The following is a 14,042-nucleotide window of genomic DNA, read 5'->3' as shown; positions in this document are numbered from 1 at the left end:
ACCCTGAATGTCAAAAGAAGTGATGAAGGCATTGTTAGGCATTGCAGATTGGTATGCCTCACCAGACGACACGTTCATCCAAGTATTCAGTGTGGAGAAGCCTCTACATGTTCTGCCAAATTTTGCGTTGGACATGCTTGTCATGTAGGAAGTAGCATATCATATTTCAGCTGGATTAACAACTAGGTTGCAGCGGAAGAAGAAGTCTCCTTGTCCCACTCTTCCATTGCAGATTGGGTTACACGAGATCCAGAGCATCAAGCAAGTGGATGTTGAAGTTGAATAGATGAAGAAGTACCCGTTCGACCTCCAAAGCTTCAACTTGTATGACCCACATTGCATTGTGAAGGATCACTGCATGAGAGTTCAGTTCAATTGGATCCATGGGGCATATCATTGGGCCGAGGAGGATTCATGGAGATATTGCTTCAATTCCTCCAGACCCAATGAATAGGTCAATTTTGCCATAGAGTGGTTATCACAACAGCATGAAACAGCATCACAGAGAACACCAACAGTAGCAGCAGCATCAAAAATAGCGAATCCAAGCATACCTACACGCAACAAAGGGAAGAGAAAGATTTTTGACTGCATGGAGGAGGAACAATGCTGCAAGTTTCGAGCAGATCCACTTGTAGAACAAGTAGCTATGGCTATTCAATAGAAGAGGCAGCAGCAAATCAAGCGAAGGTAGAGGGATAAGAAGAGAATGAAAGAAGCAGAGAAGGAGTTGCATGAGCTGAGGGAGAAAAATCGGAAAGAACAAGAGTTGCACCAACATGAGAAGGAAGCACAGCAACAACAAATTCAACAGGTGGCACATCACATGCAAAAAAATGAAGCAGCGCCCGTACAAGTAGTTGATTCTTCTGAACAACTGGAATTAGGCGAATAGGGTGAACCCTCGTAGGGGCAAGACTTTGGTCATGAGATAGAAAAGGATCTTGAATAGTTGGATGTTGAGATGGAGCAACAGGAGTTGGAACATGACACTAACCTCATGCCTCATCAAAGAGAGGTCGACTCACCTGCTTCAATGCATCTAGACGATGAGCAAGTCTCAGATGACCAAGGAGGCACTGAGATCCTTGGTGGTCAATCGAAAGCAGAGATGCACAACATCTCCTTTGATGAATCTCATCACAGAGTTGTGTAGTCTCAGAGAGTACTGACTCTGGAAGACCAAACATCCCTTGCACAATTTGAAGAGCAAGTGATCGTGACTGATTTGCACAAGCATCCAGCTGCATTGAATGATGCAACTAGAGTGTATGTCGAAGCCACTAGCTCAAGTGTTTGTTTTCTCATAGCTAAGAATGAGTGAATGGCGAAGGAGCTACAGGTGGCCAAGAAGGGAGGATTCTTGGTGACAATTTCTGCTCGAGTTGAACTGAAGAAGGCAATACTAGATGAAGTGTTGTCCTTGGACACAATTATGCAAACATTGTACTCCAAGTTTGGTACCATGCATCAAGTTGTCGTTCATCTCCACGGATGGCAACAATGATGTGCAAGAAGGGTACGCATCTTGAAGAACATACATACTATTGTTGATAACAAGTGAGCATGGACAATGAAGTATAAGGGAGCCCCGCTTCACTTGCCAAATATGATAAAGGCCAATGTGGTCGAGCTACAAGCATGTATCCAGAGCCAGATCTGGAACTATGAAGACCTACCATAGTCATCACTAGCATAGAGGTTTCCCATGTATGAGTATTCAAAAGCATGGAGGTTATAGTGCACACTCATGCGATCCCATAACTTGGGACCCTCACTCGGGTGAAGACCAAGAAGCAGGTCCAACGAGAGCTTGACTCGTACTTTGACGAGTTGATGCACACTGCCAACAACCCAGACTTGCCTATTAGTGTAGACATCATGCACAAGTACGTTGATGGTCCAGCCACACTAAAGAAAATTATGCACATGCTCATAGACGAGTTGGACAGAGGAGCTCGAGCAGTGTACCTAGATGCTATACAGGCAAGGTTCAGGTTTCAGGCGGATGTCACAGTAGAACACACAGACACTCTCAATGACTACTAATCTTGGCATCAATATGTCACTATTGATCAGCATGAGGATCTCGAGTAGTTGGACTTCTATTGTTCTCTAAGTCCAAATGATGTCTATTTTGGCTTGTTCAAGCCATTGTTCACATGGGTACATGTGCATTGTAATGTTGAGTCATGTCAAGTGTAAGTCAATTGTCAAGAGTGAGTGTAATAGTCACAGAGTAGGTGAAGAGTCATGAGGGTAGTTGAATGGTCACAAAGGGGAATTTCAAGGGTCACCCCACCCTTTGCTATAAATAGTCCCTCATAACTCATTGTATAGGATTTTGGTCAACCAAGCTTCTACTAAGACTATTTTGAAGAAGGCTTGGACAGTATTATAATGTGCCTTGGTTTATCCACTGCACGGAGCTAGTACATCTCTTTGGAGGAGCAGGCGGATGTGGCTGTAACGTTACACTATTAGTGCTAGTAGGCTTACATGGATGTATTGTACGATTATGACTTACAGTTCTTTATATAATAAGAGCTAGCACTTTTTTGTTCATATGTTGTTATTGTAGTTGGACTGCTCCGATTTGTTTAATGATATTTTTTGTTTAACTTACGTACTTGTGTATGAACTGATTCACATGCAATTATATGAATCTTCTTGTTAATGTGTTGCATATGTTGTTAATGTTGTCATTGTCCGTGTCGACTGCTCTACCGAACATCAGACAGACCTTTCACTTGAACCTTGCTATAGCAACCGTCACACTCGTCTCAGACTGATCTATGAGTGTCATACGTGTTATCTTACCTTGTATGATGTGACTGTTGCATCTGAGTGGATTGCTCCACCGGAAGCTATGCATGTCCTTTGTGTTGTGTGTTCCTAGCCGATTTCAGACTGCTCCCTTTCAACCTGGAACTCACCTTCACCTCCTCCCCCTTTCGAAGTGTTGGAACCTCTCATACACCTTCCTTGACTCATTGTATTAGTCACACCCTTGTTGCTGACAAAGTTATTATACTTGCCTCTGTGTGACACTGCGATCAAGGCATTACCTTACGACCCACTACTGGGACTCCTACACCAAAAGGTCGAAGGTCTAATTGGGACTTCTTACCGGGGAGATCCCCTTGACATGTTGGTGGGTCCAACACTGTCAACAGGTTCAAGCAATGGAAGATCACATCGAGCATCAAAAAAAATTTCTCCAACTCTTAAAGAATAACCTCACTTTAGCGCAGAATAGAATGAAACAACAGGTAGATCAACATCGTAGAGAAAGAAGTTTTGATGTAGGTGACTGGGTATTTCTATGGCTACAATCATACAAACAAATGTCCCTCAAGCAAGCTAAGAAGGATAATAAATTATCACCAAATTATTATGGTTCGTACAAGGTGTTGCAAAAGATTGGTACTATGGAATACAAATTGGAACTTCCTACATCTTCTCGAGTGCACCCAATTTTCCATGTTTCATGCTTAAAGAAGGTTATAGGTGACAAGCTCCCAATTCACAAAATATTGCCAGAGCTTGAAAAGGAAGGAAAAATCATATTGGAACCTGAAGCACTCACAGAAACAAGAACTTGACAACTACGAAATCGATCAATTTCATAGTATCTCATCAAGTGGAAGAACTTAACAGCTAAAGATTCTACATGGGAGGATGAGAATTTTATACAGAAGCATCCAAAACTACTCAAGTGTTGAGGACAACACTTTTTTAAATGATAGGGGCATGTTAGGTCCCTATAATACTAGTGTATTCCCTTATTATTATGGTCATTGTACCCCTTATTAATATTGTTGTGCCCATGTTGTCCCCATATTGTTATTATTGTGCCCCATAGAAGCCCACTATTGTTATTGTTGTGCCCTTACATTATTATTGTTATGTCGGACATGATTATATTGTGACCCCTTAGACTCCTATGTATAGAAAGGAGGTCTTTCCATTTGTATCATCCAAGAATTGTTCATTTGTGTAATTTAAAGGAGGTTTCACCCTCGGAGAGGCTACGTTTTAAGTGGTTGATCTATCTCTTTCTTCTATTTTGTGAGCTAGTTGCATGACACTCAATGCTTGAGTAGTTTCGGATGCTTTTGTAGAAAATTATCATCCTCCCATGTGGAATATTCAACAGGTAATTTCTTCCACTTAATAAGATAATATGAAATCATTTGATTCTATAGCTATCAGGTTCTTGTTTCTGTGATTGCTTCAAGCTCAAATATGATTTTTCCTTCTATTGAAGGTTTTGGAAATACGTCAACCAAGGGGGTCTCCCTAATGTGAATTCCCAATTAGACCTCATGCAATTTGGAGTAGTAGCCCCATCCGAAGTATTGGCTTAGATGCCATATATCCTTGTAGATTTTCCTTGGCTACAAAGTTCAACACAAGAGAGTAACACATAGGTATTTTCGAAACAGAAAGTGGGTATACCTTGTGAAATGTTTAGCTACAAAAATTATCAAGTTCCTTCTATCAAAAGGGATGAGAAATGTGGGCCCTTTAAAGACAAGTATTGGTACTACTATAGAAAAGGCACACGAGCACATACATAAGAATGAATCGTTGATCAAGCAGTGAAATAGTTCACAAGGAAGTAATGATTGTTAAAGAAACTAGAGCACAACTTTAATGAGATAAGTACCAAAGCCACCAAAATAGTTCAATTTCCTTAGTACGGATGATAAAAACATACATCGTAAACATTCAAAGAAAAGTCTTGCAATTTTCATGATATATGCATGAAAGTGTGTTGGCTCAATGAGCTTCTAAATTAAGTAACAGTTCCAAGATACATCAAGACATCGAACAACGCTAGCCCTTATAGTGGAGCATTAGAGAAATCACTTTCTCCTCCAAAACAAGTATCTTCCTCTCCAATGCTTGGTAGGAGGAGCCAAGTTGAAAAGTGCTTTTCATGTACAATGAGGGTGTATATATAACAAATGGGGTGATCATTCACCTCCCATGTGACTCTTTGGATACCCTCATGATTTTTTTACTTCTCTATGACCTTTCGACTCCCACGTGACTTTTCACATTACATGGATGACTCTTGGACTTCTACTTTAAATTACATTTTCCAACATAGAATTTACATAATCCACAAATGATGTGGATTCACATGGTGACACATGAAATGACATGAAACTAATGCATTGTATTGCATGGTGATATTACAATGTAAATCCACTCTTTATTTCTTCTTTGTCTTCAATAAGAGATGTACAATGCTGCATCTTCATGATAGATATGCTTTGTTATTCATATTCACCCTCCAAAGGGTTGGAATCAGATGGAGCCTTCATCCGGTCCTAATCTTTGATATTCTATTGTAATCTAGTGTTCCTTTGTCTTCTCGCCTGATGATCATCTTATCTCTTCAACTTCATATGTGTCTTTTAGCATGGTCCCCTTCTCCTTTTCCTCCATCATCATCCTGTCATCATAAGATAAAGTACCTGCAACTAAAAACCATTCATGACAAGCTGACATCAGTTTTAAAACCCCTAACCTAACATATTCCATGAACTCATATGTTAGGGTTGGAACTAGTGACTCGTCAAGTGACTAACTAAGGGATTGTGCAATTCCAGAAGCCAAGTTCTAGGATTGAGGCTTAAGACTATGCAATGTGCAGTTTAAGATGGTCAGGTTAAAGAGATTTCATAGTTTAGGAGCTTAAGATTTCAAGTTTCAGGCTTGAAGCTTGAAGATTACTACTGTAAAATTCTAGAACGACATAGGCCAACACATTGCACAGTTGAAGGACTCAAGGACTCAGTTTGGAGGCTTGAGCCTTGATACTATGCAATGCATAGTTCTGGAGGCTTAGGCAGAGGGGTTGCACTGTTGAGGGACTCAAGGACTTAGGCTAGAGGCTTGAGCCTTGAGTTTGACCTCTGAAAAGTTCTAGGATACAAGGAGGTTAGGTGATTGCACAATTGCATAGTTCAGGAGCTCAGCGTTAAGGTCTAAGCCTTGAGACTATGCAATTCATAGTACTAACTGGGCAGGAGAGAGAAATTCTGTATTTTTCGAGGTTAGAGGCTCCATTTGAGCACCGTGATTACATAGTGTGTAGTCCTGGAAGGAATATAATGTGCATTTCACAGTGCCAAGAGACAATAATACTACTAGAGGATTGAGACTGTGCAGTGCACAGTTCAGGCTGGGAAGAATGAGGTTGAGTGGCCCAATCAGGGAGTTTTCTCAGTTGGACTAAGTGTTAGATCAATGATATGAAGATGAGAGAAAGAGAGGCAATAAGAATTATCACACACTTATATCACTCGCTGACACGAAAAGGAACACTCAGAACGTATGAACAACATGCCTTCCTCAATGCAAGAACTTTGCAACAACTCCTAACAAGTGCAACACAAAAGATATACTTTTCAAAGAAAGTGGTGACACTTATGCGACAATGTTTGAAGCTTTGGAAATGATAGAAAAACATTTCTACATGATAGGAACAACTCATTATCACAAATATTTCCCCTTGAAACAAGCTAAAACTCTAGATTACGCGATAATCAACTCTTCCCATGCCCAAAAATGGCACATGCGATATGGAAAGAAAAGAGTGAACGGAAATTGCAACATGCTAACAACAGTGAACACAAAAAATGCCAGAGTGAAGCTGACATAAAAATGACACTAATTAGTTTTAAAGCAAGAAAAAGCGGCAGTCGAAAACATGAAAATGACACTCACGAGATCGAAGGTGCACAAAAGCGAAAGTTTGAAAAACTCACCAAGATAGAAGTACCAACACAACTGGAAGTGAGATATGTCCTATGAACATGCACACTAACTGTCGACATGGGTTAAGAATAGCACAGACACTTTCTTAATGGAATACGCTGGGCCTATTCAAGCTTGCGTGAAAGAATGCGCATGAATTCATTATGGACTGATCATGTGTAAGCAGGTGACTTAGACAATTTAAATCAAGGAAGGGAGCTAAAAATATTAACAAAATAATTACCATCTAAGAAATGACTATGGAATGACCAATTGCAAGATCCACAGTAGGCTCCAAAATTTGAGTGTAGGCAAAATTTTGGGGGGTGTTTGTTGCAGCGACAACACTTTGCGACACATTGGTAGAACTCCATCTTATTTTCCCCATTAAACTCTTTGTGAAGGGTATAATGCTTTAGGAAGTATTAATTCATTGTTTGTATTACCCTGGCTTCCCCACTTACCCTACAAATAAATATAGTACCCACTGTCCATTTTTTATTGAACACAAACATAAGATCGACAATATCGCAATGTTTCGAATCAGGAAAGGGTAGTATAATTCGTGAGATTTAGATTTTCATAGTATATTTGTTCATCTTTGGTATTGATATGCTACTAGTAGGCTCTAAAAGTACACTAAATGGAGTCAGTACAGGAACACAAGCATTTCTCCACTGTTAACGAGCCTGGATAGTACCCTGACAGAGTTGCTTGCTTCACTTCTCTTCATAGGAAGCCTTTCTCTTGTTTATCCTTTACTTATATTTTTATATAGGACTGTGCATATGCACTTATTCATTTCATGGGCAGAAGAGGGATCCTGACTTATTGAGATTAGGAGATGTTGTTCCTTCAGAGAATCATATAAAGATATTTGATTTAGGTTTGCTTGTTTAGATTGTTCCCCTTTTCCTCTTCTACTAGGTTGGATAAGTGTGAAAACACATAAACATAAAGAACCAAGTGAAGGCGTAAGGTTTCCATAATAGACATAGATATCATGGTTCGACACAAATATTTCCTTACGTGAGGATCATATTCTTTGTGAGAACATCATCGACCAAAAGGTGTAACCAAGGTGGAGAAGAAGGACTAAAGTTCAGCCAAATGTTGTAGTGTCAAAAATCCCCTTTATTAATTTTCCACATTCTCTTTGAGCCAAAGTGGAATCCTTCATGCGAAGTCCTATTCAACAAAACATGAAAGAGAGAAGACACAACAAGAAAACAAAAATAAAAAGAACAATACAAATGGAGGTTAATCGAAAATAGAATGCAAGACAAAAGTTAGAAAGAAAACAAAATAGTACAAAAAGGAGTGCAAGATGCATGTAAGAAGGAAACTAATATACAACTATACCCACTCCTAACCTAACTATCTAGAAGTTCAAGGTTACGTATAATGGAATTTCCAATGTAGCCACTGTAGCTACTCCCGACCTGCATACCCAACAAAATGATCGATTAAAACTGATATAAAGAAATGTGAAACATAAAATATAAGAACTTGAATAACTTGCACATAAATTTAAAGGTCTTTCCTGACAGCAGAAAGATATGTCATAGTTACTACTTTTAACCAACTAAATTTCTTAACTTTCTGGTGAAAACCATCATTAAACAAATCTTGGAAGCTTCTTGTGAATGTGTCTTCATCTACACCAAACTCCTTAGAAATCATGAGGAAATATTGAAACTTGATATTTGTGACAAATATTTCCAAGTAAGACTGCTCCAACCATTCAGTGGTTGGATTGTAAAATTGGTGCCAATCCTGTTGGGTGTGGAGCCTGATTATCTTCCTTATTCATAGGTATCACCGCATTGGACCTTAGTTTGTAATGTGGCAGCAATGCCACCTGTAATATTTATGCTGCAGGGGGGTCCAGGGGGGGCGACTACGACCTTTGGGAGCCCCCCCCCCGGCAGGGGTTCGGGGGAAATTCCGCCGAAGCTAAAAATAGATGTAAAATTTCCTTGTAAAATGTTGTAATTTCATAGTCAATCTGAGTTGTTCATTAGGCGGAGATCTAACGGAAGAAGTTATGTTTAATTTAGGGTTTCTTTCCCTAGAAGGAAACCCCTCACTATATATGAGGGAATTGTATTGCGTCTAGGTAGATCTGTATTCTGAGTGAGAAAGAGAGAGGAGATTTTGTCACAGAGAAGAGGGAATTATAGCAGATTTGATGTAGGTTGTATCTCTTTAGTTTGTTGGATAATATAAAGGGAAGGACTGGCTATTTCTCTATGGATGTAGCCCAAATTGTGTGAACCATGTATATCTGTGTCTCTCTTCTTTTATGTGTTTTCTGTGTTTGTGGTACTGCAATATATTTTATGTGTTCTGTTGCTCTGTAATATATAATTTTCTAACAAATCCTCTTGAAAACCATGAAATCCTTGAAAAGGTGAATTTACAATTAGAGGCATGGGATTATAATGATAATCTTGTGAGGGCAAATAGACCTGATCATGTTCAATGGGCATGTCAAGACAGTGAGGACTTGCCATAACCATCAGCGAGTGTGGAAGTGCCTCAACTATTTGACAAGTACCCATATAGTATGTTAAACCATAAAGATCAAAGGATGTAAAACAATTGACATTAGATGTGTTGTTGGGAAAATAGTGATTTGAATGAAAATCATGAGAGACACACTCATGATCAGATGGGCAGATTAAAGCATCAAATTCCTAGTTTGTAATTAACAAGGATAAATCAATTTGAACAGTTTTGAAAATGGTCTACATAATGGAATCATCTTCCTCATGTGATGAGTGTAACAAACCATTTTCTTGTAATTGGTTACGTACTGCGCAAGCATCATAGTCGTCGAAAGAAAAAAGGAATGTTAGTATAGAAAACACATGAAACCAGTTAGGGTAAAATGAGTGAAGAAGAATTTGATTCATCAAATAACCCATGCATTTACTGGTGCTCAAGAGGATTTCAAGTGTGATGAAGAAAAAGATCAGCATCTGAATATTTACAAGAAGGACCAGGAGCTAATTGTTTTCAAAATAATGTGATAGGTGTTGTAGGGAAAAGTATCCGACTCGGATGACCCTATCCCACTCTAAGGGTGATAGTACCTCAGCAACAACTGTAAAGAAAACTACTTAAGGTTTACTTCTTTACGAAAGCAAGAGAGAATGAAGAAATGCACTAACCGTTGCCTCGCGCTTAATGTCGAATCCAAACTCTTCTCTTTGCTGCTTGCTCCCAGCTCCTTGCTCTTTTGCTGGCCCAGCTACAATGAGATCCTGCAAAATAACAAAGAAGGAAACTACAAGAAGCATGCAATCATAACTGATTCAAGGATTAGCATAAATCAAATATACAATTATCACAATACATCATTGAAACAAGTGCATATAGAAGAACCTCAATAGCTTTTATTAATGGAAGAAGTAAAGTTCTGAGAAGGTTACAACCATTGAAGGCCCCAATCCAGCAACACCTCCCAGCAGAAAGAATTTCTCCTCTTCACCTCCTTCAAGCAATCACCCAATAGCTCTATAGTGAAACCAACAGCATATCATTACTTTGCACAAAATTCCAGCCTCCTGAGCTCATAGGAGAGAGCTCAATATATAGATGAATTGAGAAAGGATGAGTCAGCTTGCAACTGATGTGTAGTTGCCTTGTGTCCTCTCTCTCTTCAGTTGATCTTCAGTTCTTGAGTCCACTTGGAGAACCTTGCTTCCACTTGGAGAAACAGAGCCTCTGACTCATCACAAGGCGAAATCCCTGATCCAAGTGTCATTTTTGGAAGATTCCAGAGCAATGACTCAGTGTGCCACTTGTCCCATCTCGCTCAGCGCAGGTGGCCTTTGTTCTACCTGCTTTGCAACACAGGTACACCATGGAGGAGTTGAGTTTCAGCGCAGAAGCCTAGTGGAGCACCTGCTTTGATTTCAGGATTGCTTGTTTTTGAGTGTTTTCAGGTGGAGAACTGATCTCAGAGCTGTTGGTTTGCTGACCTTGTTCCTCTAGGGGTAGGAACATCATGTTTAGGGACTTTGGATCCCTTGGATTATTGACAATTCATGCCTGATGTTGTAAGGCACAAAATTGTCTATAACAATAGGTGTGACTCCTTTGGCAGAAGGAAATCCTTAGAATAATCAACTTCCCAATTCCATGCTTCTATGAGAGACACACTCTCCAAAACTGAGTCAAGAGCAATATTTTTACAAGGAGATGAATCAACTAAAATAGAAACTTGAATTCGATCAAAATAGAATCTTGAAAGTTTGAAAGATTACATCCACAATGTCAAACATATTTTAATAAGGAATTTACATTCAATGAACCCATGCAAATAGAAATATTTTGTGAGGGAAATCAGAACTAACTCATTTCCGGGATCTTACCATAGTTGTGAGATCCTAACATAACCATCAACAGAATTTGAAGTACCTCGCGCTCCCTGGAAAGTATTGGAACTTTCAAGGATTGTAAAATCACATTTTGAATATTGAACCAAATCATGCATGGTGTGAGGTTGTGTTCTTTCACCGATTTCAATGAGACCACAACTAACCAAATGGAAACCATCTATGTCATTGGTTTGATCGGATTTTACGACTTCGACAACCAGATTACTCAAGTATAAAAATTATGTTGATTGCTAATCTATAGATATATGAATCATATAAGTTTCATAAGTAAGCTTATTTGAAGAGTTGTCTTCATGCAAAACAAGAGATGATACAGTATGGAAACGATACTCAATGATATGATTATTTTCTCTCTCATCATGGAAAACCTCACTATTTCGTGTCAATTTTGAAGTGAACATATCTAATGAAGAACTTGAAAATCATGGAGTATCTTTAGCGAGTGTAGATTCATCACAAACAAGAGAGCACAAGGGATAGTGAGATGAATATAAATTTCGATAAAAACATTTTATTCGGTTGGACCAGATCTAATTCTGTCAAATCAACATATTTTGGAGGAATCGAAAGATCAGATGGTACACTTGGGAATACATCAACCCATACACTAATGGATTTAGAATCATCGAGATGATAATTGTCCAAGACTTCATATTGATCAAGAAAATTGATTATATTCTATTCAGCACCGATATTCTTAGATTCATTATAAACCAAGAGTGAAGAAACACCATCTTCACACAAAGGACTTTGAAAAAGAGAAGAAATATTAAAACAATATTCACCTTCCTACTCCTCTACCTGTGTAACATGACTACCTTGAAACTGATTGCAATTTGGACCAGCAACTTGAAAATAAAGATAATGTGAAAAACTAGTTGATAGAGTGGATTTATCAAGTGGATCACAGTGCAAAGAGTCATGGCATGTAGATGACAGAGGATAATATAAATCCAAAACAGATTCAAGACTAAATTTATGATTGTTAATACCATCTTGTGAAATGGAGAGAGCTCAATATATAGATGAATTGAGAAAGGATGAGTCAGCTTGCAACTGATGTGTAGCTGCCTTGTGTCCTCTCTCTCTTCAGTTGATCTTCAGTTCTTGAGTCCACTTGGAGAACCTTGCTTCCACTTGGAGAAACAGAGCCTCTGACTCATCACAAGGCGAAATCCCTAATCCAAGTGTCATTTTTGGAAGATTCCAGAGAAATGACTCAGTGTGCCACTTGTCCCATCTCGCTCAGCGCAGGTGGCCTTTGTTCTACCTACTTTGCAACGCAGGTACACCATGGAGGAGTTGAGTTTCAGCGCAGAAGCCTAGTGGAGCACCTGCTTTGATTTCAGGATTGCTTGTTTTTGAGTGTTTTCAGGTGGAGAACTGATCTCAGAGCTGTTGGTTTGCTGACCTTGTTCCTCTAGGGGTAGGAACATCATGTTTAGGGACTTTGGATCCCTTGGATTATTGACAATTCATGCCTGATGTTGTAAGGCACAAAATTGTCTATAACAGATGCCCCCTAAAGTATGAGGTCGTTTATCGGGTGAAATGCTTTATTAGGAGGATCCGAAGTTCATTCAATCTGCTGAGAAGTGTCCTGTAATAAGATACAATACAATACATTATTTTTTCATTCTTTTTCATAATCTAGCTGAGGCGGGCATTCCCATGCTCAGCTTTATAAATTCATTTTGGTACATAGCGCAGACGATCGTCTGATGATAGACTGATAATTCTCTGCTGAAATTATCATCCTTTGAGAAGGATGATCATCTGCTGCAATGATGTACATATCAAATGTCTTTATATCCTGAATATATATCGCAGCCCGGATGGATGAAACTAGATCCGGGGTCTTCAATCTCTTCCGATCTTCACTCGATGTACAAGTCGATCCATGTGAGAATTTCTTGAAGTCGAACATGGAAAGACATCGCTTGATTACCGGTCAATGATGTAAACCGTTAACAAGTGCGAGAGGAATCACCGATAAGGATGATGACCCTCAAGGTACGACAGTACAATTCACATGGTGGGAATAAAGGACTTGGCGTCGACCACCATGCAAAATCTTCTGGTCGAAGGTCATTGATGTATACCTGTCGCCGGAAGTGAGAAACTTGCCATTGAGGTATGCAAGCTTCAAAGTACTGAAGGGGTTGTTCCTAGATCAACTCCTTGGATAATGAGCTGATGTCGACAAGGAGCGATCCGTCAAAGGAGGGCCTTAATGAATCCCACATCAGTGACACGGAACGGAGCTAGTGATTGTGATGAGGTGAAAACAAACTGTGATGTATGATTCAGGGTGGCGGTCATGAAATGGATGAAGGACAATGTATGGCAGTGGATGGGACACGGTTGACTCTTTGCAGAACAACATCTCTTGAACATATAACGACACTGATGTGATGGATTGGTAGCATTACCCCAAATGTGGATGGTGTGGCGAGGACCATGGTGATGAGGCCGGTGAATCAAACAACCCAACCCGATGTGATACGGAGGACAAAGTGTCATGTTCAAGAGCGACTTGCTACCATTAAAGCTGTGAGGTTCTCCCAATTTTTCCCCAGTCATTGCTGACCAGTACCTCTTTATTTTTATCAAGCTTGAGGAGGATAACATATGCTTGTTCTATAACCTGCCCTTCGGGCAAGCCCATCGCTATGTTTTAACGAGCCTAGCGATAGGGAAACTCGTTCTCGTCTAAAGACAAGTTTGTCGCTATTTAATGAATTTAACGAGTCTAACGACAAGGATAACTCGGTCCTTTTCATTTTTAGAGAGTCTGAAAAGGTACATAAAGTCAACTCCAGAATTCCTTTTTCGTCATCTAATCCCTTAAGTCCGAAA

Source organism: Pinus tabuliformis, chromosome 7, assembly GCF_031772625.1.
Source record: "Pinus tabuliformis cultivar Carrire ecotype Pingquan chromosome 7, CPIR1, whole genome shotgun sequence".
In the NCBI taxonomy this organism is placed as follows: domain Eukaryota; kingdom Viridiplantae; phylum Streptophyta; class Pinopsida; order Pinales; family Pinaceae; genus Pinus; species Pinus tabuliformis.
This window is presented reverse-complemented; position numbering follows the sequence as displayed.